The 25,378-nt window shown below is 43.3% G+C and overlaps 1 protein-coding gene across 2 annotated transcripts in view; it reads right to left on the bottom strand.

The window, feature by feature from the left end:
• Window positions 1–24,129, bottom strand: part of LOC124605616 (ATP-dependent translocase ABCB1-like) — a 242,334-nt gene extending 218,205 nt beyond the window's left edge. The window contains exon 1 of one of the 2 annotated variants that reach the window (XM_047137424.1): window positions 24,019–24,129. The gene's annotated coding sequence lies outside the window, so the exon portion shown is untranslated. The remainder of the gene's footprint in view (window positions 1–24,018) is intronic. The other variant, XM_047137423.1, reaches the window with a different exon arrangement.
• Window positions 24,130–25,378: the final 1,249 nt, after the last annotated feature.

The raw sequence follows: 25,378 nt of genomic DNA on the forward strand, positions 1-25,378 counted from the left end.
GTTCTGAAATAGTCCTGACGTCAATAAGAGGGACAAACGTAGTAGAACAATTTTCTCTCTCGCCTCTTACGAGATTCAAGGTGAAGAATGTCGTTCTCCATGTCTGAAAGTCCTGAAGATCTTGACAGGATCCCCCCTGTCTGTCCCCCATCCTCTCAACAAATTCAATAGTTTTCATAACCGTCATTGTGTCCTGAAGACCATGAGTTCGAATCACAAGGGAGGCGGCGGGACAACATTCGTAATATTTCATTATTGTCAACTGAATTTTTTTCCCTTTGTTAAGACGATATGGAATGTCCTCAAATCAGACTGAAGGTTCTGAGTTCTACGACCACAAAGGGGAGTCTTATTTTATTTTTCTTTCTTCTCACAAACCTAATATATGTACAGTAAACAAGCTATGTTGTGTATATTTGTGCGTTTTTATATTGCTAGTTAATAATAGCAATATCACACACACAAATACAAAGTTGATATTTGTCTAAACATACAATATCGCTCCAACGTTTGTGTTACCAACGATTTAATTCTGTTTTATGATAAAAAGTAACAAAATATTAAAGACTTACCGACTGTCATTACAACGTGCCATGACCCCATGTCTATAGAGGGTTATTTATTTTCAGTTAATTATAACAAAAGGCCTGATATAATTAGACGATATCTGTAGATTCAGCAATATATATCATGCTTCTCGTATCATTACAGCTGCAAATGTTTATCACTATTTGTAGGTGTGCGTGTATCTGAGTGAATTGTTTTGATTACAACATTGTGACGTATCAGCAAAAAATATCTTTATATCCACTCCTCTGTTTGTTAACAATTTTGTGTTATATGAAAGTTCATACGTTCTCGCCTCCGTCGAACAGCGGAGTGAGACGTGTGCTCCTTCTTCTAGCACTCATTGGTGTAGCCTTGAACAGCTTGCGAGCCTCGACCTACCAATCAAAACAATTTAAACCACACATCTGTTCACTAGGAAGCCGTAGCGGCAATGGGCGGGTGACCTGAAACCAAGCAACGCACTGCATCATGCATCACGCTGTTGGAATAACAATCGTCGACGAACAGTCAGAATTTGCCAATAGCTGTCTCTGATAAACTGTGTATGCACGTTGGAGACATTAGTTTTGAATACATTGTTTGTTTCGGTAAACTGTTTCTGAATTGTAATATGTGTTGCGGTAAAGAAATTTTTCCCGGGATATTACGTAGTAGTCAGATGTACTCGCTTGATATACCGATTTGTGGTACCTTAAGACGTACACACATCAGTGTGGTGAATGTTTTTTCTGTGTATCGAACAGTCATCCCTCAAACATGTCGCAAACTTTACGAAATGACGTCTGCACAGTCGTAATTGTACGAATAATTAGAAGACTGCAAGTGCCATCACTGAATTTCCCAGAAACTTCGCTCGGTGGCAGTGGTGTCAAAATAAGCGAACACGTGTCTCGGCTTACCGAAGATACTCGATCGTATCAGCAAAAACAGCGGTCTGAGTTTTCGAGGTATTTTCAGGTACTTTACGTTCGTTTTACAGAACAATAATATCAGTTGGAGTGGTGCCACATTGGGTAGCCTCACGGGTTCGTAATTTTGCGCCCCGTGTTCGAGCCTGATTATTACTTTTACCTTTATTATTCATTTATATATCCATATCTGTAGAGAATTACTACACGAATCTTTTGCAGTGTATACTGATGTAAAGTTGTCCTTATTCATCTCTAATTATGTCAGATGAATGAATTTAAGAAAAATTAAAAAAATATCTGAAGTTGTTTTCGATGAAATTCCTGTAGTATGTCTTGATTAATAATCAACTACAACCGCCAGTATTCGGAAAAGTGATCCGTTATGCATGATTTGCGGCGAAATTACTGCCAATGCGCAAAATCTTTGCCAGTGTTAACGACGTTACTCTCCCGAGTGAGTTTCATACGAAGAAATGTCACTGTGGCAAACCTTCCTTAGTGTGAAACACGTGATGTTCGGAATATCTACGTTTCGAATGTTTCTACGATCGGTATCATCCAAGGGAATATACCAATTCTTCCCTAAGAATATACATACTAATAAAATATAAGAATTAATATGAAAATTGATGTAAGAATGAAATACCAGAATATGAGAATTTAAAAAGATTGTAACCTACCAACAAACAACACAATAATAAAATATGTGTCACACTTTTTATTAAATCCAGTTTTAATTTTACAGTTAACAGAATGCACCTGTATACCCTACTTTGATAAGAAAAAATCATGTAGTAATCTTCTAAGGATATGGGTAGATAAATGAAAACAATAAAAATAAAATAAAATGAACAAAAAATAATCATGTTTCGAACACAGGGCGCAAAATTGGAAAAGCTGCTACGCTCACAAATGAGCCACCGTTGCAGGTGATGACATCTCGCAATAAGAGGCTCATACAGTACCTCGACGATTCCTCGAAAATTTTGACAGTTGTTTTCTCAGAAACGGTCGAGTATCTTCGGATAAGCCGAGACATGAGTTCACCTATTTTGACTCCTCTTCATCTGCGTGAAGTTCCTGGAAAATCGGGTGATGGCACTTGCCGTGTTCTCCTCGTAAGTGGACATCTGTCAGTGTAGACTACCTGTTTTGCGTTCACACTTCAACGCTTAACCTGCTGCCCAACGGAAAATAAGCATTAAAGGCTTGATATTGCCACATAGACTTGAAGGTACTAAAGAACCCTCTAACCAACATAGAACTTGTAACAGCTATGATTATTAGTCTGCAAATGATGTAAACACTGATGTGATGTTGTTCAGTACACTGCACTTATACAAACTACACCCCATATTAGCAAATTCATTCTACCACGGCACCACAGTCCAAAATAATTTACAACTGTAATACATAACATGGATGATAAGAATATGATCGGTACAGGAAGTGAGTGAATGCCGTTCTTCTTTCAAAACTAACCTGACAGAATTATGAGGAGATCTGCAAACTGTAGAACCCTTCCGGAAAGCAACCCAAATTAATGTTTGAACACAGGAGTTAGATCGCGAAGTTGTGCTCATCATACTGATGTTAAAAATATTCTTTAAAGAGACGAGCTCTGTGTAATCGTACACTATCGTCTTCTGGATTGAAGTCACTACCCGTTGTTTGGAGAGAAACACAGAGCAGTCTTTTTTAAGAATTGAAATGCACTGCCTGACAAAAAAAGTCAAGTACCCAGAAGATATGATCGCATGTCAAGATAACCTCGTACACGTATACGCCCTTGTCGGGTATATAAATGATTACAATTGTTCGTATTTAGTGTTATAGGCCTGGTAGGGTATGAAAGGGATGTGAACAGCCTCAGATGTTGTGTGGTCAAAGCACACACGGATGCAGCGTAGTCGTGTGCGACAGTGTTATCACCACCTGACAAAGTTTGAAATGAGGTCTCCATTTGGCCGTAGGGTCGTATCATACAATATCAAGATTTGCAGGGCATTCAGATGTGAAAGTGGCCCGATGTTCGGCTGCCTGGGGAAGCGATAGCAGGTAAACACGTCGCCAAGTACCCAGTGGACCACGTCTGACGACCACAAGGGACAGTTGAATTATTGTGCACCAAGCAAATCGTAATCTCTTCGCATCTTCACCATTTTACTTCTGTTCAGCAGGCATGTAACTAGAGTTCACAGATAGTTACGAAACAATTTGTGAATTACTGTCGCACATGAAGATGACGGTTAACTTACTAAAACTGCCAATGAGAACTGAACACTTCCATTGAGTGATGTTCTGCAGCTACATATTTTGTCCAGCAATATAAAAACTATAATACAATAAAATATTTGCATTATTCATGAAGATGCAGCTGCCTTACCGATTCCTTTTGGGCAACCGCCACTATGTCTGTATCAGGAACGGTATTCACACAGGCGACAGCCACGTAATCGATATCAGTTCCCTCTCAAAGCTTTGGGCGATTGTTAGCAAACAGAATCATACTGTAAAAAAATACAAGTTGGGATTGGAGGATTGGCCAGGAGTTAATCGGTATTTAGGGATCAAGATCCACTTTATTTCTGCGATACTTATCAAAGGGTCTCCAATCTTTCGTTGTGTAATTAACGGAGTAAAGTTTTGGAATAAACTTACATTCCATTCATAATACTTCATCTTTCGTAAACTGCTCAGAAACGTTGCTTTATAAAATGTGTTTCACTATCGGAAACGACAGAAGTAACAGAAGGTATCAAAATGGGAAGCATTGAAGTAACAACTTTCCGGTATGTAGGAAGTATGAAAGATTAAGTACTATAAACGGGATAAACTTACAGAGACATCCAAAACCTTTATGACTGAACCGCTAAATGCACAAAGAAAGACTGCAGACACTTTGATAAGTGCCGGCCGCGGTAGTCTCGCGGTTCTAGGCGCGCAGTCCGGAACCGCGCGACTGCTACGGTCGCAGGTTCGAATCCTGCCTCGGGCATGGATGTGTGTGATGTCCTTAGGTTAGTTAGGTTTAAGTAGTTCTAAGTTCTAGGGGACTGATGACCACAGCTGTTAAGTCCCATAGTGCTCAGATCCACACTCTGATAAGTATGGCAGAAATAAGGTATATCCTGCTCCAGAAACACCGCTTTACTCATGACCAATTTTCACTTGTATTTTTACAGTAGGATTTCGTTTGCTAACAGTCACCCGAACCTCTGAGAGGGAACTAATATCGATTACGTGGCTGTCCCCTGTCTAGATATCGTTCCTGATACAGACGTAGCGCGTATTAGGGGGTCTACATGAAACGAATAGGTAGAGGCAGTTGATTCACCATATATATATTGAACCGACAATAATTTAATTATATCTGGGTTCCGCTTGAAAATGAGCCGTGATCGAAATCTCTAGCAATAAATAAAAATATAAAAAAGAAGCTCTGGTTGACTATCATTACAACGAATTTCAATTAATGTGAATGTTTATATTAATTATTGGCTATCTTGACGTAATAAGTTATTGAATGAACCGAAAAGCTATATTTCTTCAAATGTTTAATCATACTTTTACGCGCGATGAAAAGCGATTTTGTGCCGCTGGGTAAAGACGTACCGCAACACACAGAGATACTGCACCTTAGGAAACTGCCTCTCTGTCGAATTTTTAATACTTGATATCGGGTTCCGACAACTGCCTCTTTCACAGGGACACCACCGTTTTTCACGATTTATTTTATACTGGCGTCCACAATTACAGCAGTAAAACGCTATTTACCCGTCCTGTGTCAAATTCACGATATACTCATACAAACTGTCACGGATGACTGTACGATCGTACAGTCCGGTCAACGGACAACCAGGTCAGTGATGACGTCAGGGCATTATCAAACGGGGCAGTGTTAACCGGGTTGTCCCACATCCACAGTCGCTGTGTACACAGTCACAGACGGTGCGGTATGACACAGAGAAGTCGCCTACCGGATTCCCTACGGTGGAGGGCCATTTGTTGTTTCTCGGATGTGGTGACATTTTATAGAGACTGAAATTGTATCCCGAAGACCAGGACAGGGCCGTTCACGTGTAGCATCAGAAAGAGAGGACAGTCATTTAACTGTAGAGGCACGACGGTACCGTCTCAGTACTGCAAGACAGTTGGCATCTGCCCTCGCAGCATCCACTGGACGTGTTGTATCGAGGTAAACACTGTACTAACGGCTTAGACAGAGTCGCCTTTATTGTCGGAAACCTGCTGTATGTGCACCTCTGACGCATCTTCACAGAACGGAACGTCTAGAGTGGAGTCACCGACATGCCACACGGACGGTCGAACAATGGGCCAATGTTCTTTTCACATATGAGTCCCGATTTGGTCTGGAAAGTGATTCTCGACGGATTCACATCTGGAGGAAACATGGAACACGATGTCGGGACCAAAACATTTTGGAAAGAAACCGATATCAAAGAGGATCCCTAACGATGTGGGCAGGGATTGTGTTGACCACTCGAACACTTTCTCATGATGTTGTATGGGTGAATCGGCAAAGTTTAACTCCTGTCAGGTATCGTGACGAGATCTTGGGACATCATGTGCGGTTGTTGCGAGGTGCTGTGGGCCCAGTCTTCGTACTGATGGACGATAATGCTCGATCTCATAGAGCACACAGGTAGTTGATGTTTTCTTGGAAGATATTGCACGCATGACGTGGCCTGCTCGTTCTCCCGATTTGAATCCCCTAGAACCTGCGTGGGATGCAGTAGGGAGACGGGTTGCATCACGTCACTATCCACCAACCATTTACCAGGGCTTGCGAGCAGCTTGCATGAGGAATGGTCGTTATTGCCTCAACGTGAGATTGATGACATCATTCCTAACATGCCCTTCCTCCTAATGAGATTAAAACACATCTGCTACTACTTCATGAACCAAAGTTGCACTAGTCCGAAAATACGCCTGTTGATCGGCAGCTTAGTGTCCCGTTTGTAGCGCCTAGTGGAAAGTTTCATTCTTGCGAAGAGTGCGTGCGGTACAGACGTGACTCTTAACCTTACATACGCACACACACACTCTCTCACACACACACACACACACACACACACACACACACACACACACACACACACACAAAGGCGCGCGCGCGCGCTAGCGCGCACACACACGACCTTCACGAAATTTCTGTACACAGTACTCGATTATATTGCCCTCTTTGCAATTGAAGCAAGGGCACATCTAGATGCGTTGGGCTCGCGGTCCTGTTCCTCGAACGCGCGACAGCACCGTCTGCCATCTGCCACTCTATTGAGTGTGGTGTAGTTATCTGTATGTGTAGAAATGAATGTGTTGTTTTTGGGGATGGGAAAAACGTGGCATCCACATTTGTGGGAGAGGGAGGAGGGACTGGTAACGTATAAGCATAAATTTTGAACGTCTGGGGCATTTTCAACAATAATTATTACGCAGAAGTATTACTATCTGCAACAAAAAAAATTACCATAGGACTAAGACACCCACAGCACCTCTTTGCACAGGGGTTGGGTGGGTGACAGAAAAAAGTGAAATAAAAGCGTAGTTCTGGAAGGCGTGGAGAAATCTTAGACAGAATTACAGAGTAATACACAGATAACTTACTATAGGGGATGTCGCATTTATCTTTACTTGTTGATCAGTCTGGTGTGACAGCTGAAGATAGCAGAACGAAAACCGAAGTTTTAAATTTCACGTTCAAGTGATTGTTCATGCAGGAGAATCGTACAACCATACTGTCGTTTTATCATCGAACAGACTCGCTTATCGACGGCACATATAAGCATCCTTAACGTAGAGAAACACTTTAGGGAGATGGAGACAGATAAATCACCAAGTCCAGATGGAATCCCAATTCAGTTTTCCAAAGAGTATTCCACGGCATTGGTCCCTTGTATTGTATTGTATTGAAGCTAGAAACGACTGAGAGGCTTCGTCCCCGCCGTAGCCCTCAGTGGTTCACAACCCCACAACACGCTACAGCAGTCCACTCACCACCCGCCGCTCCCCACCGAGTCCCCGGAGTTCTTGTGCAGTTCGGCCCCCAGTGGACCCCCCCCCCCCCCCCTCGCGTCGCGGGAATGTCTTACATCAGACGAGTGTAATCCTAAATGTTTGCATGGTAGAGAAATTATGGTGTACGGGCAGTGTTTGCGCAGCAATCGACGACATAGTGTAACTGAGACGGAATAAGGGGAACAAGCCCGAGGCAGATGGAAAACCGCCTAAAAAGCATCCACCGCCTGGCCGGTACACAGGACCTCGACAGTAATCCGCCGGGCGGATTCGTGCCGGGAACCGGCACGCCTTCCCGCTCAGGAAGCAGTGCGTTAGAAAATGGTTCAAATGGCTCTGAGCACTATGGGACTTAACTTCTGAGGTCATCAGTCCCCTAGAACTTAAAACTACTTAAACCTAACTAGCCTAAGGACATTACACACATCCATGCCCGAGGCAGGATTCGAACCTGCTACCGTAGCGGTCGCGCGGTTCCAGACTGTTGCGCCTAACCGCTCGGCCACCCCGGCCGGCAGTTCGTTAGACCGCACGGCTAGCCACGCGGGCACTGGTTCCTTTCTTAGCTTGCATTTATCGCTATCCCTCAGCCAGCGAACTAGAAAAAACGCAGCTTACTCCTGTGTATGAGAAGGGCAAAAGAACGGACCCACAAAATTACGGACCAACAGGAGTGGCCGTGCGGTTCTAGGCGCTGCAGTCTGGAACCGAGCGACCGCTACGGTCGTAGGTTCGAATCATGCCTCGGGCATGGATGTGTGTGATGTCCTTAGGTTAGTTAAGTTTAATTAGTTCTAAGTTCTAGGTGACTGATGACCTCAGAAGTTAGGTCGCATAGTGCTTAGAACCATTTGAACAGACCAACATCCCTAACATCGATCTGTTGCAGAATCCTTGAACATATTCTCAGTTCGAATATCATAATTTTTCTTGACACCGAGAAGCTTATGTCCACAAATGAACGTGTTTTTAGATAGCATCGTTCGTGCGAAAATCAGTTGCCTTTTTCTCACATGATACACTGCGAACTATGGATGAAGGGCAACATGCAGATTTCGTTGTTCTAGATCTCCGGAGAGCACTTTAAACGATGCACCCTCAGGCTCTTAAAGAAGGTAAGAGCATATGGAATAGCTGTACAATATGTTAGTGGCTCGAAGACTTCTTAAGTTATAGAACCCAATATGTTGTCCTCGACGCGAATGTTCATCAGAGACAAGGATACCGTCAGAAATGGCCCAGGGAAGTGTGATAGTAGCGATAATATTCTGTTTATACAAAAACGATTTGGCGGACAGGTGGGCAGCAATCTGCGGTTGTTTGCAGATGATGCTGTGGTGTACAGTAAGGTGTCGAAGTTGAGTGATTGTAGGAGGATACAGGATGATATAGACAAAATTTTTAGTTGGTGTGATGAAAGGCAGCTAGCTCTAAATGTAGAAAAATGTAAGTTAATGCGGATGAGTAGGAAAAACAAACCCGTAATGGTCGGATACAGCATTAGCAAATGGCTATGAGCACTGTGGGACTCAACATCTCAGGTCATCAGTCCCCTAGACTTAGAAGTACTTAAACCTAAGGACATCACACACATCCATGCCCGAGGCAGTATTCTAACCTGCGACCGTAGCGGCAGCGCGATTCCGGACAGGAGCGTCTAGAACCGCTCGGCCACCGCGGCCGGCACAGCATTAGCAGTGTCTTACTTGACGCAGTCAGGTCGTATAAATATCTGAACGTAACGTTGCAAAGTGATATGACATGGACGAGCATGTAAGGATTGTGGTAGGAAAGGCGAATAGTCGACTTCGGTTCATTGGCAGAATTCTAGGAAAGTGTGGTTCATCTGTAAAGGAGGCTGCATATAGGGCGCTACTTGTGCTCGAGTGATTGGGGTCCGTAGCAGATCGGATTAAAAGAAGACACTGAAGCAATTCGACGGGCTGGCAGATAGTTACTGGTAGTTCCGAACAACACGCTACTATTACGGAGATGCTTTAGGAACTCAAATGGGAATCTCTGGAGGGAAGTCGACGTTCTTTTCGAGGAACATTACCGACAAAAAATTTAAAGAAACCGTATTTGAAGTTGACTGCAGAACGACTCTGTTGCCTCCAGCATACATTGTGCATAATAACCACGAAGATCAGGAGAAATTAAGGCTCATGCGGAGGCGTTAGACACTCGTTCTTTCTTCACTCTGTTTGCGAGTCGAACAGCAAATGAAGCGATTTGTAGGGCTACACGTACCCTCCGTCAAGCGCCGTGAAATGAATTGCCGAATATGGATGTAGATTTAGATATCTTGATCACCCCAAATAACTCTTTGTCCAAATGCAGTAAAAAGTATATCAAATAAATTATGCTTAGCAGCCACAGATACATTAATCAGCACGGTTGCCTTTCTCGTCAATACCAGCACTTCTTTTTTAAATAGCATCCTACATTTTTATTCTATAATTCGCCTTCTTTTCTCAAGACCTGTTCACAGACGTATCGCAGTGTACTGTTCACGTAAATACAGGGTGAGTCACCTAACATTACCGCTTGATATATTTCGTAAACCACATCAAATACTGACGAATCGATTCCACAGACCGAACGTGAGGAGAGGGGCTAGTGTAATTGGTTAATACAAACCATAAAAAAAATGCACGGAAGTATGTTTTTTAACACAAACCCACGTTTTTTTTAAATGGAACCCCGTTAGTTTTGTTAGCACATCTGAACATATAAACAAATACGTAATCAGTGCCGTTTGTTGCATTGTAAAATGTTAATTACATCCGGAGATATTGTAACCTAAAGTTGACGCTTGAGTACCACTCCTCCGCTGTTCGATCGTGTGTATCGGAGAGCACCGAACTACGTAGGGATCCAAAGCGAACGGTGATGGACCTTAGGTACAGAAGAGACTGGAACAGCACATTACGTCCAAATGCTAACACCTTTTTATTGGTCTCTTTCACTGACGCACATGTACATTACCATGAGGGGTGAGGTACACGTACACACGTGGTTTCCGTTTTCAATTACGGAGTGGAATAGAGTGTGTCCCGACATGTCAGGCCAATAGATGTTCAATGTGGTGGCCATCATTTGCTGCACACAATTGCAATCTCTGGCGTAATGAATGACGTACACGCCACAGTACATCTGGTGTAATGTCGCCGCAGGCTGCCACAATACGTTGTTTCACATCCTCTGGGGTTGTAGGCACATCACGGTACACATTCTCCTTTAACGTACCCCACAGAAAGAAGTCCAGAGGTGTAAGATCAGGAGAACGGGCTGGCCAATTTATGCGTCCTCCACGTCCTATGAAACGCCCGTCGAACATCCTGTCAAGGGTCAGTCTAGTGTTAATTGCGGAATGTGCAGGTACACCATCATGCTGATACCACATACGTCGACGCGTTTCCAGTGGGACATGTCCCTGCAGATGCTGCTCGCCGACCGTGGCCCGTGTTAGTTACAACACGCAACTGAACGTCGGAGGTTTCAAGCGTCAACTTTAGGTTACAATATCTCCGGATGTAATTAACATTTTACAATGCAACAAACGGCACTGATTACGTATTTGTTTATATGTTCAAATGTGCTAACAAAACTAACGTTGTTCCATTTAAAAAACGTAGGTTTGTGTTAAAAAACATACTTCCGCGCATTTTTGTATGGTTTGTATTAAACAATTACACTAGCCCCTCTCCTCACGTTCGGTCTGTGGAATCGGTTCGTCAGTATTTGATGTGGTTTACGAAATATATCCAGCGGTAACGTTAGGTGACTCACCCTGTATAACGTTACTAACTGTATTAGGGCACAGTGCAGGTACCCCGAGTAATTTCCGGGTGGGAAGGCGTGCCGAACCCCGGCATGAATCCGCCTGGCGGATTAGTGTCGAGGTCCGGTGTGCCGGCCAGTCTGTGGATGGTTTTTAAGGCGGTTTTCAATCTGCCTCAGCGAATGCGGGCTGGTTCCCCTTATTCCGCCTCAGTTACACTATGTCGGCGATTGCTGCGCAAACACTTTCTCCATGTGCGCGTACACCATGATTAGTCTACCTCGCAAACATTGGGGTTGCCCTTGTCTGGTGTGAGAAGGTTCCCAAGTGGGTCCACCGGGGGCCGGATTCCACAATAACCATGGGTTCGGTTTAGGGCAGTGGTGGGGTGCGTGGACTGCTATAGCCTGTTGTGGGGTTGTGAACCACTGAGGGCTACGGTGGGGACGAAGCCTCTCCGTCGTTGCTAGGTACCCAGTTCCATACCGTACAATAAAAAAAGTTGACAGTAAACAAACCGAAACACAAGGAAGATGCACACTGATCATTCTATCAGCTGCCTTTACTTGAAAGTTTGTGTGAACACAATGGACACCAACAAAGAGAAGGTAGATATGCTGCTCATCTATGGAGAATGCAGACGGTTGAATGAACGACCGTTGTGTATTTTCCTAGTTGTATCCCATGCACATGCACTGAGTGCTAGTGTAGGAGAGTCAAATCCAAATTTGTGTTACGTTTGTAATAACGAAATGTTTACATGAAGAATATTACGTGATACGATTTTGCATACGTCTTGAAGTGAAGAAGTGGATGACCGAATAAACTGGTATACTCCGTTCGATCATGTCTCGTGAGGCCCAACGCTACCTACCGACAGCCGCGTCATCCTCTGCCGATAGATGCCGCTGGTTTTGGATATGGAAGGGCATGTGGTCAGCACATCATTCTCCTGGTCTTCGTCAGTTTTCGTGATCAGAGCCACTACTTCTCAGTCAAGTAGCTCCTCAATTGGAGTCACATGGGCTGACTGCATCTCGCTTGCCAACAGCGCTCGGCGCAACCGGACTGTGACCCACCCAAATGCTAGCCAAGGCCAACAGCGCTAAACTTCGTTGATCTAGCGGGATCCAATGATACCGCTGCGGTAAGGCCGCTGGAGAATAAAAAAGTACACGGCGCTGTTTAAAAAGGATGTACTGCTGTTGATATCTTTGTACCGAAAAAAAGTTGCAAGACCGGAAGTCATGCTGGTCTATGTCCCACAGGTAGCTAAACATCGTTTGCTTGATACATTTTTTTAAAATTTTGCATCTAGACAAAAATTTATTTGTGTTGGTGAGGACAAATTGTGTTCAACAGCCCTGCTGCAGTGCTAGAGTCCGCGCAAGTTATGTTAACCAATGCGCAGTGACCAATTTTCGTCCAAAACCCTGGGCAAGTTCATTCGTTTGTTTGGGAGGGGGGGCCAACAAGTGTTTACCATTTTTTATTTGCTTGTAGATTTATATATGTTACTTATGACGTGCCTATCATTTCGTTAATCGTCATAGTTTTTGTGATATTTACGAGGAAACAAGAACATTACATGAAATTCGAAAAAAAATTGCAATGATAAATAGGGGTCGCTGTGATTTTGCGTTCGATTCATGTTACTTAGTATGTTGCTGTGTGTGAAATTTAGCTAACATATTGAATTTTTCTTTAGACGTGGGTAGAGATTTCCATCTGTCACCAACCTCAAGATAATTGGTCTGACGCAGCACACTCATTTGACATCTCGCCACGCCAGAGATAAAACCAGAGCGAAATATTCACAACATCTGTCATATTTCGTAAACGGTTTGAAATATCGATATGTGATTTTGGCAGCTGACAGCACACAAAGAGGAGAGTATTTTCTCATATGGTTATTATGTAGAACTTCATTATCTATCGTGTTATTATAATAACTACAAACTTTTAGAATAATGTAATTTCTAAGCGCCATCGTTAGCTGATGAAACGAGAAATGCTATGAGGCTCGAAATGACATAAGTGAAGACATAGCACGGGTATTTTCATAAGATACTGACGCTACGTTTCCTCATTTCCTCACTTAATAAACCATTGTTTCAGAATTCTCCCACAAATGTGTCTCCACAATTTAGTGAGGTGAGACTGTGTAAACTCAGCTGTGTCTTGGCAAAGGAATCAAATTTCAACATGACAACAAGAGAAATGCGTACGTTTACCTCAAAATTTGCCACTCATGACAATTCTCTGGAAGTTGCAAATGGTTACCAAGTCAGACGAAAGTAAATCGCTGCATTTTCGGCGGAATTCTTTTTAGATACTAAACAACCAGACATGACAGATCTTTTTGAATGGTCACCTTGCAAGTGTGGTTATGGAGGGCCCCACTTAATATTTACATTAAAAGTGAGTATAGGCTTCAGTTTAGGTCGGCACTTCCCCTCCAGCAATCGGCATTTCCCCTCCAGCGCTGACATTTGCCCCTCGAGCACCTGCCCACAGCCTATACCACTAATACTCTCCCCATACACGCCCTGCCAACTGCACCTCTACCGGTCAAAGTATTCTGTGCGCGCTCTAACAGCACCTCTCGTCTGATCACCTAAGTTAAGCGCCATTGGGCTTGGCTGGGAATTGGATAGGTTACCATTCGGGTGTGCCGAGCGCTGTTGGCAAGCGAGGTGCACTCATCTCTTGTGAGGCCAATTAAAGAGCTGCCTGACTGAGAAGTAGCGGCTTTGGGCAGAAAAACTGACAACGGCAGGGAGAGCAATATGTTGACCATATGTCCCTCCATTTCTGCATCCAGTGACGCCTATAGGATGAGGATGAGATGGCAGTCAGTCGACCTCTCAAGGCCTGTTCTAATGGATTGAGAGAGAGAGAGAGAGAGAGAGAGAGAGAGAGAGAAGAGGAGATAAATGGCACGCTCTATGTAAGAAATGATGATGTAAACAGAGTGAAAGTGACATATAAAACTAATCGAAAAGAATTCCCTTCACCATCAGACCAACGATTTTCAGAGTCGTTAGACTGTTTAATGACACAAATAATATGGAAGTTGATTTGGATTAAACACGTTACAATTCATTTGAGGAATCTCCAGTGGTCAGTATTTTAGCTCGTACATTATTTCCATGCGTTTTTCTATACACAAGCGTTCGATTTTTAGCCTGTGTATACAAGGATGTATGGAAATAGTGTAGGAGCCAAAGTTCTAACAATTGAAGAGGCTTCGAAACCGGCAGAAGTAACGCTGTGAGTACCGTGCGTGAGTCGTGCTTCGGTAGCTCAGACGGTAGAGCACTTGCCCGCGAAAGGCAAAGGTCCCGAGTTCGAGTCTCGGTTGGGCACACAGTTTTAATATGCCAGGAAGTTTCATATCAGCGCACACTCCACTGCAGAGTGAAAATCTCATTCTGGAATTGAAGAGGCTTTAAAATAAATGAAAAGCGTCTGGTTTGGATTAAATTTTATACAGTTGCAAAAGATGGAACACCTCCCATATTACGTATAAAAGTGCAACGACAGAAGACTGCCATGAAAAACAAAAATACAGCCTGATTAGTTACATTCCGCACCTAGAATGTGTGTAGGATCGGATAGGAGTAATGAAAAAACAATCGAAAACAACGAATCCAACGTATTCGGACTTGTTGGGCTGATTGGTTACAGTCCTTATGACAACAGACTCATAGAGCTAGTTGCGGGGTTAGGGGTGGGTTCAAAATGGCTCTGAGCACTATGGGACTTAACATCTGAGGTCATCAGTCCCATAGAACTTAGATCTACTTAAACCTAACTAACCTAAGGACATCACACACATCCATGCCCGAGGCAGGATTCGAACCTGCGACCGTAGCAGTCGTGCGGTTCCAGACTGAAGCGCCTAGAACCGCTCGGCCGGCGGTGAGGGGTGGGTGTGGTAAGGAATGTGACATGTAAGATATAATTGTGCAATCCCTGAAAGAATTCCAAATAGATTTCATACAAATATCACTTCCTATGTGGTAAAACGCAAGGATACATTGTCTGAAGGTTGGGAAGATGGTGTCATAAAAAATAATCGAAAATGTCTGATGTTAATTCTGTGTCTATACTCTGCAGGATTGACTATTTACATCACAGATAGACTTCATCTTCTTCCCTCTCGGGAAATCAGGTAGTGTACTAGTTTCCGAAACCATTTACAAAGTAATTGTTTTCACCAAGATGAGTTGTAAGGAGTTCCTCAATAAAACTGTGTTTTTCCTTGTCACAGCGATATTAATTACTGATATAACGGTATCAGCTCTCTGTTTTTCATAGGAGGGTAATAATTTCTGTTGCTAGTGTCATAAATGTGAATGAAGTGAATTAAATTGCATTTCAGTCTCTAATAAAATCAGGTTAGTAGTTTAGGACAATCTACAGTACTATTAATGGCTATCTGATTTGGAATTTTGTACTTTTATATCCATATCGGAGAAAGGGAAAGGGAATGCAGTACCGCAGTTGTATTTCTTCCATTCCCTTTTTATACTAGTGTTGTGTTAGCCCAACGTTCTGTTACCAAAAGCAACAGTCCTACTGGAGTATGAAATTACGAACCTATGCTTAAGATATCAACTGGAATGTTGTTCAAAACAGATAGTTCCTAAATTACATATACAGTTACATCTTCTAAACTGCATATGGGATTTCAATGACAGAAACTCTATTGAGGTCACTTCATCTGCAAAATTACCAGCAGAATATTACGAGAAGAGTTGGTAACGCACACGCAAAGGAAGTGGAAAACTTTAAAATTTGTGTACTGCAGGAAATAAAAGGAAAAATTGAAATCCTCAAATGATCTCAGAAGAATTGCAAGCAGGAAGGGAGCTAATTGTTTAGGCCATAAGTGGGGTAGTTTACAGAAAAATATAAGGTATTACACTTCGAGGACATACCTTCTTTATTTTTATCAACTTACTAGCTGGAAAAAGAATGAGAAGATTGACTATTGAGATGTGTATTTGCTTTATAAATGAAATACTTAACTGGACCCTGTTAAATATATACTAACCAAAAAATTAAGGAAGATTTGTTTCCGTTTGTAATGTACGTGCAAAAATTATTAACAATTTTGTACAAAAATTTTTGTTTTCTTATTCGTTACCATACCAAAAATCCTAAAATAGCCTCCTGTTTACGACTTGGTAGCGATCTTACCAATTTTGTAAAGTGTCCTGATACGTGCATTCTTTCTCTAAAGAATATGGTATTACCAGACTGAACGCTATGTTTTATGGCCACAGTGAATGACCTTATAGTTTCTCTGCCTCGTGATGACTGGGTGTTGCGTGCTGTCCTTAGGTTAGTTAGGTTTAAGTAGTCCTAAGTTCTAGGGGACTGATGACCATAGATGTTAAGTCCCATAGTGCTCAGAGCCATTTGAACCATTTTGACCTTATAAAAACAAGCAGTCTGTACCGTGCACTCAATGCCAAATGTGTGTATTTGGTCCAAACTATACTACTGTGTTCTTCAGTGTGATCACTGGTGCCAAAGCTTTAGAAAAGCGTCTGCGTTCTAACAGGGAGCGTTGACCTAGATCAACATTTAGCGTGCCGGGAACAGAGTCACTTTCTGATAGTCGTAGCTAAGCATTCCACCTGATGAGCTGTGGCCAAAGGGGCAGCCCCACTGACGTCAGCCTAGGTGCCCTGCCCTAGACCATGCTCTCGGGGGTGTATTAGACAACAACCGCAGTTGACGGAGAAATACGTGGCAAATCATGGTGCAATGTGGCTTTGTTGCTGGCTTAGCTCTCTATGCAGCGATACGCGAGGTACTGTGTACGTCTTAGCTGCCTGTAGACGTTGAAAGAGATGAAATAAATCGTCCAAATAAATAAAACTTCAACACAGTCATAGGATCAAACGCTACCCCACTTTCTTATCCTACCACACACAGTGGCAGTAGCACTGCAAATGCTTACATAAAAACTACATAAACATATACAGTGGCCAACTTACCGATTTTGTAAAGTGCCCTGATATGTGTCTTCCCGACTAAAACACGTTACCAGAGAGGAAGCTACGATTTAAAAAGGACAGTTAAATTAAAACGAAACTGATAGATGAAAGTAAGTATTTATTTTTCCAAAAGTAATCGCCATATCTGTGAGAGAATCTGTCAATGGATTTATGGAAAAAATGTTTGCGAGTGCTTATGGAAACATGATTGCACTCAAACGTGCACCTCTTCATCCCAAACAAATCAAAGCTACGAATGTATTTCTTCACGTCTCCAAGATTCTGGAAATCGGATGTGGAGAGATGAGGACTCTTAAGGAGTATGTTTAAGGGCTTTCCAGCGAAATTTGTGCAGCGTATCGAAACAACAATAACGCTAGATCTAGTTAAGGTCACAACACTTTTTCGTTTGGCTGCAAGAGCCCATTGCTCATTGAATTTCTGGAACATGGTGCTAAAATTAACGCTATTAAAACTAAAGCGTCCCATCAGGTCCAAACGCCCAGGAATATTGTCAGCCAGCACCATTGTGTTGGTGGATATAGCCCGCCCACATGCTGGCCAAGCTGTTTTGACTACACTGCAGAAGATTCGCTGTGAAGCCCTCACACATACTCCATACACTCCGATTTCTCCCCATTCAATTTCCATATCTTTGGAGCCCTGAAGAAAGACATTTGGGGCCGTCGATGTGCTAAGGTGAAGAGATACACGATGTGATCAAAAAGTATCCGGCCACCCCCAAAAACATACGTTTTTCATAATAAGTGTGTTTTACCAAGTTGTTAAGGCTTTCGTGGCCACTTGTTGACAAACTGCCTATTGGCTTTTGTCTCGGGTTCTTCGGCCGACGTTCATCTGATGATTTTACTGACGTTTCACCAGCACCAGTGTTAGAGAAGCACTATCAGAGAAGCTGTAGAAATACAAAAACACGCGAACAGCTTCAACAAGAAAGAGGAAAGCCTTAAGGTAGACGGATCCTGGCTTCCTGTACTGCAGCGAATGACCGTCGCGGGTGGTAAGAGGAGAACCGCACGGGAAATGACCGCAGAGAAGCCCTATGACGTTGGCGTGCCAGGTACATACAGTCTGCGCCCGCGAGCTCGGCTCCAGTTCACCACCGGCAATGGAAGGTGAAGCTTTGACAATGCCAGCCACTCGTGCTGGCGAAACCTCAGTAAAATCATCAGATGAACGTCGGCCGAAGAACCCTAGACAGAAGGCAATAGCCAGTTTGTTAAGTGCATTTTGCTGCCACCTACTGCCAGGTGCTCGATATCAGCGACCTCAGTAGTCATTAGACATCGTCAGACAGCAGAATGGGGCGCTCCGCGCAACTCACGGACTTGGAACGTGGTCAGGTGATAGGGTGTCACTTGTGTCATACGTATGTACGTGAGATTTCCACACCCCTAAACATCCCTAGGTCCACTATTTCCGATGTGATAGTGAAGTGGAAACTGAAGGGACACGTACAGCACAAAAGCGTACAGGCCGACCTCGTCTGTTGACTGACAGAGACCGCCGACAGTTGAAGAGTATCGTAATGTGTAATAGGCAGACATCTATCCAGACCATAACACAGGAATTCCAAACTGCATCAGGATCCACTGCAAATACTATGACAGTTAGGTGGAAGGTGAGAAAACTTGGATTTCATAGTCGAGCAGCTGCTCATAAGCCACACATCGCGTCGATAAATGCCAAACGAGGGGTTCGCCGGGTGTAAGGAGAGTAAACATTGGACGATTGAACAGTGGAAAAACGTCGTACGGAGTGACGAATCACAGTACACAATGTGGCGATCCGATGGCAGGGTGTGGGTATGACTAATTCCCGGTGAACATCATCTGCCAGCGTGTGTTGTGGCAACAGTAAAATTCGGAGGCGGTGGTGTTATGGTGTGGTCGTGTTTTTCAAGGAGGGGCTTGCACCCCTTGTTGATCTGCGTCACTATCACAGCACAGGCCTACATTGAAGTTTTAAGCTCCTTCCTGCTTCCCACTGTTGAAGAGAAATTCGGTGATGGCTATTGCATCTTTCAACAGGTTCTGGCATCTGTTCCTAATGCACGGCCTGTGGCGGAGTGCTTACAGGACAATAGCATCTCTGTAATGTACTGGTCTGCACAGATTCCTCTCCTGAATCCTGTAGAACACCTTTGGGATGTTTTGAAACGCCGAATTCGTGCCAGACCGCACCAACCGACATCGATACCTCTCATCAGTGCAGCACTCCGTGAAGAATGGGCTTCCATTCCCGAAGAAACGCCCCAGAACCTGATTCTACGTATGCCTGCGGGAGTGGAAGCCGTCGTCAAGGCTAAGGGTGGGCCAACACCAAACTGAATTCCAGCATTACCGATCGAGGGCGCCACGAACTTGTGAGTCATTTTCAGCCAGGTGTTCGGATACTTTTGACCGCACAGTGTATGCACGTCTGGGTACAAACATGATTCTATAGGCAGTTGCAAACATTTTTCTATGATAGCATCGACCATCTTAACTTAAAACTAGATAAGTGTATTAACAGTTATAGTGATTATTTTCAAATAATACAGAGTTTACTTACTTTTTTGCATGTGTCTCATTTTCATGTGACTGTACCATATATAACTACAGTGTGTGGCCTGACGCAAACAAACAGTGTTTAGTGTGCACCTCCTGCTGTTTTTGTCTGTGTAATGTAAAGTTCAGAACAATGTTTAGCAATGTACTAAATTTAACAACCAGTCGTTTACTGAAGTGGTAAAAACTTTATTTCTGTACACAAGAATATTGGGAGAAGAGGTGGTTACATAGATTCAAGGAGATGTGTGTTCTGATAGCCTACAGTTTTAATTATTTACGTTTAAACTACACAAAAAATCGATTACATAGGCTATGAAGCTATTTACAATTCGGTGGCCACCTTGCAAATTCTTTGAAGTGCCCTGACTAAGAAGATAGTATTACCAGTCTGTAATTTGCAATTTATAGCTCCATGGTGCAGCTATGTATTATTCACACTAATGAATATTAACAGAGTTGAAGGAAGTGCTAAGTGACAGAATGATGTGAGAATGAGACTATGAGCTTCCAGTGCCTAGACTGTCACTTCTTCTAGCACAGTCGCTGTCTGACGGCACTGGGCGATAGATTTTGTCTGCACTAGTGTATCTAGAAGCTGTTAAAAACTCCATATCAGCGTGATATGTCTGTTAGTGCCACACACTTTTAGTGCTGCAGCTGTGGCCTGGCCTATGGCTTTCATGGAATGACAGTCACGGCAGTGTTTGTATATTATAAACAGTGTTAGTTAGAGGTGTTCTGAGGTTTGTGGGAGATAACTCACGCAATCACTATGCGTCAGTCGCTCTAAACCATGTGATGTAACTTCTGTCCAGTTCTAAAATTGGATTATGATTAAGATCTTGGTGATGCCCTAGTGACAGGCAAGAACCGTTTGTAAAAAGTGGCATGCATCATGTCACTTGTGACCCTGATGCCAGTGTCGCTAGGTGTGGTGTCTGCTGGTTCAGCTGTCTAATGCTCTGCTGGCTGATAGGCTGGACCAACTTACCCATGATTATGGCAGTCTCACTTCAACACATTGAAGGAATTCGCGATCTGCTGATGCTGTCTCCTGTTGCTTAACTAAATAAAAAACATGTTCGTATCCTACTTAGTTCATTGCTAAAAAGCTTTGCTAATAGTATCAGATGCTGCAGTGGGAGGCATGGCCGGTGTTGCGATCTGGACAAGTGGTTCATCAGGTAGGAAATAGTTGTCAGAATGGCATTTGTTTAAATATACGTTGCTGTCCTGTTCTATTCTACAACACACACACAGAAGTAATATTGTTTAAACACTAAAAATCTCATAGTTATGATAATGCACATGTGTATTTGAATGGCGATTTTGAAAAGTAGTTGGGTGGCAATGACAGGTAGTTGGAACAGACTGGTTGAAGATACTGCATGCCCATTTTCTTACCTATTTGAGGATGAAGCTGTTAACAGTCAGCATGGGGTGACAGGCATCTACCCACGTTCCAGACTGCATGATATGGCGTTACTCTACTGGAAGTCTTGACATATCTCACATTGGTGAAAGCAGCATTTAGTTAAAGCTGGACAGCTTGGTCTGGAAGTCTTGGAGAGGATGACCATCGAAGCACTGAGTGGTCAGCTGTGCATCCATTAGTTTTAGGAGAGGCAGTGGACTCTGTTGATGCATGTGGCCTACCCATTTGGCGCTATAGTGCTTGAGTCTGGTGGCAGGTTAACTCTGCTACTGTGAAGGCTTGACTTTCACTTTGACCAGTGGCAGGGGTGGTGGTGAGGGGCAGCATGCAGACCACAGAGGCTCTTTTCAGGACGGCATTTGCTTGGAGAAAGATGAAGTTCTTATCCTATGTCAGAAGTGATGGCAGTTGTTTAAACAGCACGCACTTCTGAACTTAAAGGAAGTCGGTTTTTGGGTTCTAAACTAACGATGGGACATGCTTCACCAGTACCAGCCAATTTTTTTTTGCGTTTTCCACCATTTTACTCTCCTCAGCACAAGTGATCTGAAGACCATGCAGGCTGTGCCAGGGTCCATCAGGTCTACCATCTTGGGTTCTATACTTAGCACAAGTGATCTGAGAACCGTACAGACTGTCAGTATTCACAAAGTCCAACATCTTGGATTATGATGTTATAGGACTAAGGGAAACATAACATGCAGGCTGTGCCTGTACCTCCAAGCCCACCATCTTGGATTGTTATCTTGAATTCTGATGTCACACGGCTGAAGAAAACACAGTATCCATCTTGTATTCTGATCGTAGCAATAGTCACCTGGTAAGTATGCAGGATTTGCCAGTATCAACAGCTCTGCCAACTTGGATTGTGATATGGTAAAGCTGTGCCAGTATCCATCCTGGATCGCTATCCTGGATCGCCATATTGGATTCTGACCACATAGGACTGTGTCAGTACCCCCAGGTCAGCCGTTGTGGATTCTACATTTAGCCAAATGACCATACTGGGTTTTTGAATTACCCACCAACAGGACCCATCCTTGAATTTTTGAATTTCCCACCACGTGACACTTTCAACAATTGTGATTTTAGCAAAATGGATCTGCTATGACACAGGAGTTGGAATAATCCCTGTCAGCACAATTAGACTATTTTGAGTCTCCTGCCAATTTTGGAATTTACCATCACTTTATATATAAGGCAGAAGGCCTACATCAGAGGGGTGGGAGGGGGGGGGAGGAGAAGCGGGAAGGGGAAATCTGGCATGTTACATGATGTGATAATCGATGAGATGACTGTAAATTTGACAGCAATGCAGCCCGTACCAGAACCCACTTAGCTGCACTATTTACAGTACCGTTCACATTTCACCCACTGCCCCTTTCCTAACAATCCATCCAGATAACACCAAAAGTATTATTATAGTAACAGTGTGGCAAAATGGCCTGGTGCAAATCTCTCAAATGAATGCCACTCCAGTGGCTTGGGTGTTCCTGATCTACAGCAGTAATCCTTCCAAAGAAAGGGAACCTACAGTTTAGCACAGAATCCGAACCATATATCGTTTCTGACGAATCTTAACGTTACTGATAGGTGAAGGCGAGATTAAAGACAGACAGAGACATTCCATGGCTCGACGAGGCCTCTGTCCTACAGCCTTTCCAGGTTCGCGCTTTCCCACTACGTCATCAGGCCAGATGCCATAGGTATAAACAGAACTGGACAAAAACACTCTTGCACAGGAAAACAAGCCGCACCTGACCATTTATCTGATAATCTCACACGTAATGTTGACAAGTGCGTGTGATACAACGAGCTGGTATACATTAGTTGGAAGCAGGGAATCGCTTATCACTGAGACACACAGTTCCTGTACATACAAATGACACGGAATCTTTTAGTTAAATGGAGTTCCTGATCAAGCACTTTGTGTATACCATTCAAAAGCACGATCTTGTTGCAGATGGTGGAAGGGACATCATCTGCTTCCAAAATCAATGGCAAATGAAATCGCAGTGTCGCTTATGCTGGGTTGCTATGGGGCAGGGGCTTCATATATGTATTGGTTCAAATGGCTCTGACCACTATGGGACTCAACATCTGTGGTCATCAGTCCCGTAGAACTTAGAACTACTTAAACCTAACTAACCTAAGGACATCACACACATCCATGCCCGAGGCAGGATTCGAACCTGCGACCGTAGCTGTCACACGGTTCCAGACTGAAGCGCCTAGAACCGCACGGCCACACCGGCCGGCTATGTGTATTGGTCATCTACATTTTACATATTACTTCGCAGTCTTAATTCATGCTATGGGATACTGAAAACAGCTATCCAGAAGGTTTTATTACACCTCTAATAGCTTCAAAACACGCCACTTTTCTCATAGGAACCGTCATCAACTGATTAAGCTCAACAAAATAGCGTTCTGAAACACATCGCAGTACACAGCTCCCCGGAGTGTCAAGCACACGCTTCGAGTGGTTCGACTACAAACTGCTAGAGAACTCAAAGAAAAAAAGCAAGGATAATCTGCAGGAGAAATTGTTGAACAAGTCAAGAAATAAAGAGGAAGAGGAGAGTACAAGAAAGCAAAGGGAGATGAAGTTAGAGATGAGCAAGAGGTAGAACAGGTTGTAACGACAGCTTTGGAGAAGAAATGACATGAGAAGCTTCTGATAGGTACGTACGGTTAGTGGGCGGTGTGACGCGTGCAGGCTGGGACATAAGCCGCGGCATGGCGTCGGCTCTGGATGCCTTCCAACAGAGCAGCACGGGAGGCGGCGGGCGGCGTCTTCCGCCGCTAAGCGAAGACAGAAACAGGAGACTTGAGCGAAGCGCCGCACGTGACCAGAAATAGCAACAAGGACGCGCCGCTCGCGGGTTCATGAAATCAGTGTTAAGTAACGGCTGCAGCGTCCACTCGTTCGGCCGATCCTGCACTCGGCAGCACGCATCTGCACTTTACAGAAGCCCATCTCGGAAAATTAATGCGGTTATAAACTTTTAAAGTTAACTAGACGTGGCTATATGATACTTCGAATGCATTATTTCATTTGGTGCGTTAAGAGGATACACCAGTGTAGAAATTTTTTGAACTTGTTTTCTTTTTGACTTATAATGTTCCTCAAGAGTCTTTATAAGATTCATTCATCTTAAGTATGCCATAAATCGTAAAATATGTGAAAACATTGGTTAATGTAATGCTATGTTAGTTACCGGCAGCGTATGGATCCTGTTAGTTTCGGATAGTACCACGGAGGGCATTAGTATCAACTACGATACTTTTTTCGACAAGATTTCTCTTCGTAACATGATTTGTTTATAGTAAACATGCTGAAAGCACATGTTTGTTTCGTGTCAGCTTAACTTGTCATTTCGATTTTCCTTATACGAAGTAAAACGTGAGTGCTTGAATATAACAAACATATTTATACCGACAGAAAAGGTTCGAAAACTAATTACAGTCGTGCAAAAAACTCTTCGATTCATAAATAAGCGGAAGCCAGTTAATCGAGATAATTTCGTCAAAATGAGAGTATTCAGAAATCGACGAAAAAAGGCCAGATTTACTGTGCTTGCAATGCCGATTAAAGGCTTGTTTTCTAATGTAGCACGTAGGATTTTTGCGATATATTTTCATTTCGATTCTTGGTGCACGTTGTTATAACATTTTTGGCGAAAAAATTGACTTTAACTCCCTTATCTAACGTCCAGTGGTACTCCTATCCAATGTATCATTACCACACACCACAGCAAACTTTTATGGATGTATACCACGTTTCCCTTTTCTGCAGTCGAGAATCCCATGCCGGCACGTAGCTTGCAACGAGTATCTTGAGTAGAAGCCATTTTGATGGTTCACTATGGCCTTGCCGTCTGTCTAAATTACTCGAAATTTCGCACATGTGCAGTCGAACATCAAGTTCCAAAAAACATATCTGTATTACTAAATGGCTAAAGGGCTCAAACTGTCCCATAGCCATTTGCGACAGATATTAAAATTTTAAAATGCTCTCGTAATCTACTCATAAAGAGGTATAATTGTGC

The sequence above is a fragment of the Schistocerca americana genome, chromosome 3 (assembly GCF_021461395.2).
Source record: "Schistocerca americana isolate TAMUIC-IGC-003095 chromosome 3, iqSchAmer2.1, whole genome shotgun sequence".
Classification (NCBI taxonomy): Eukaryota; Metazoa; Arthropoda; class Insecta; order Orthoptera; family Acrididae; genus Schistocerca; species Schistocerca americana.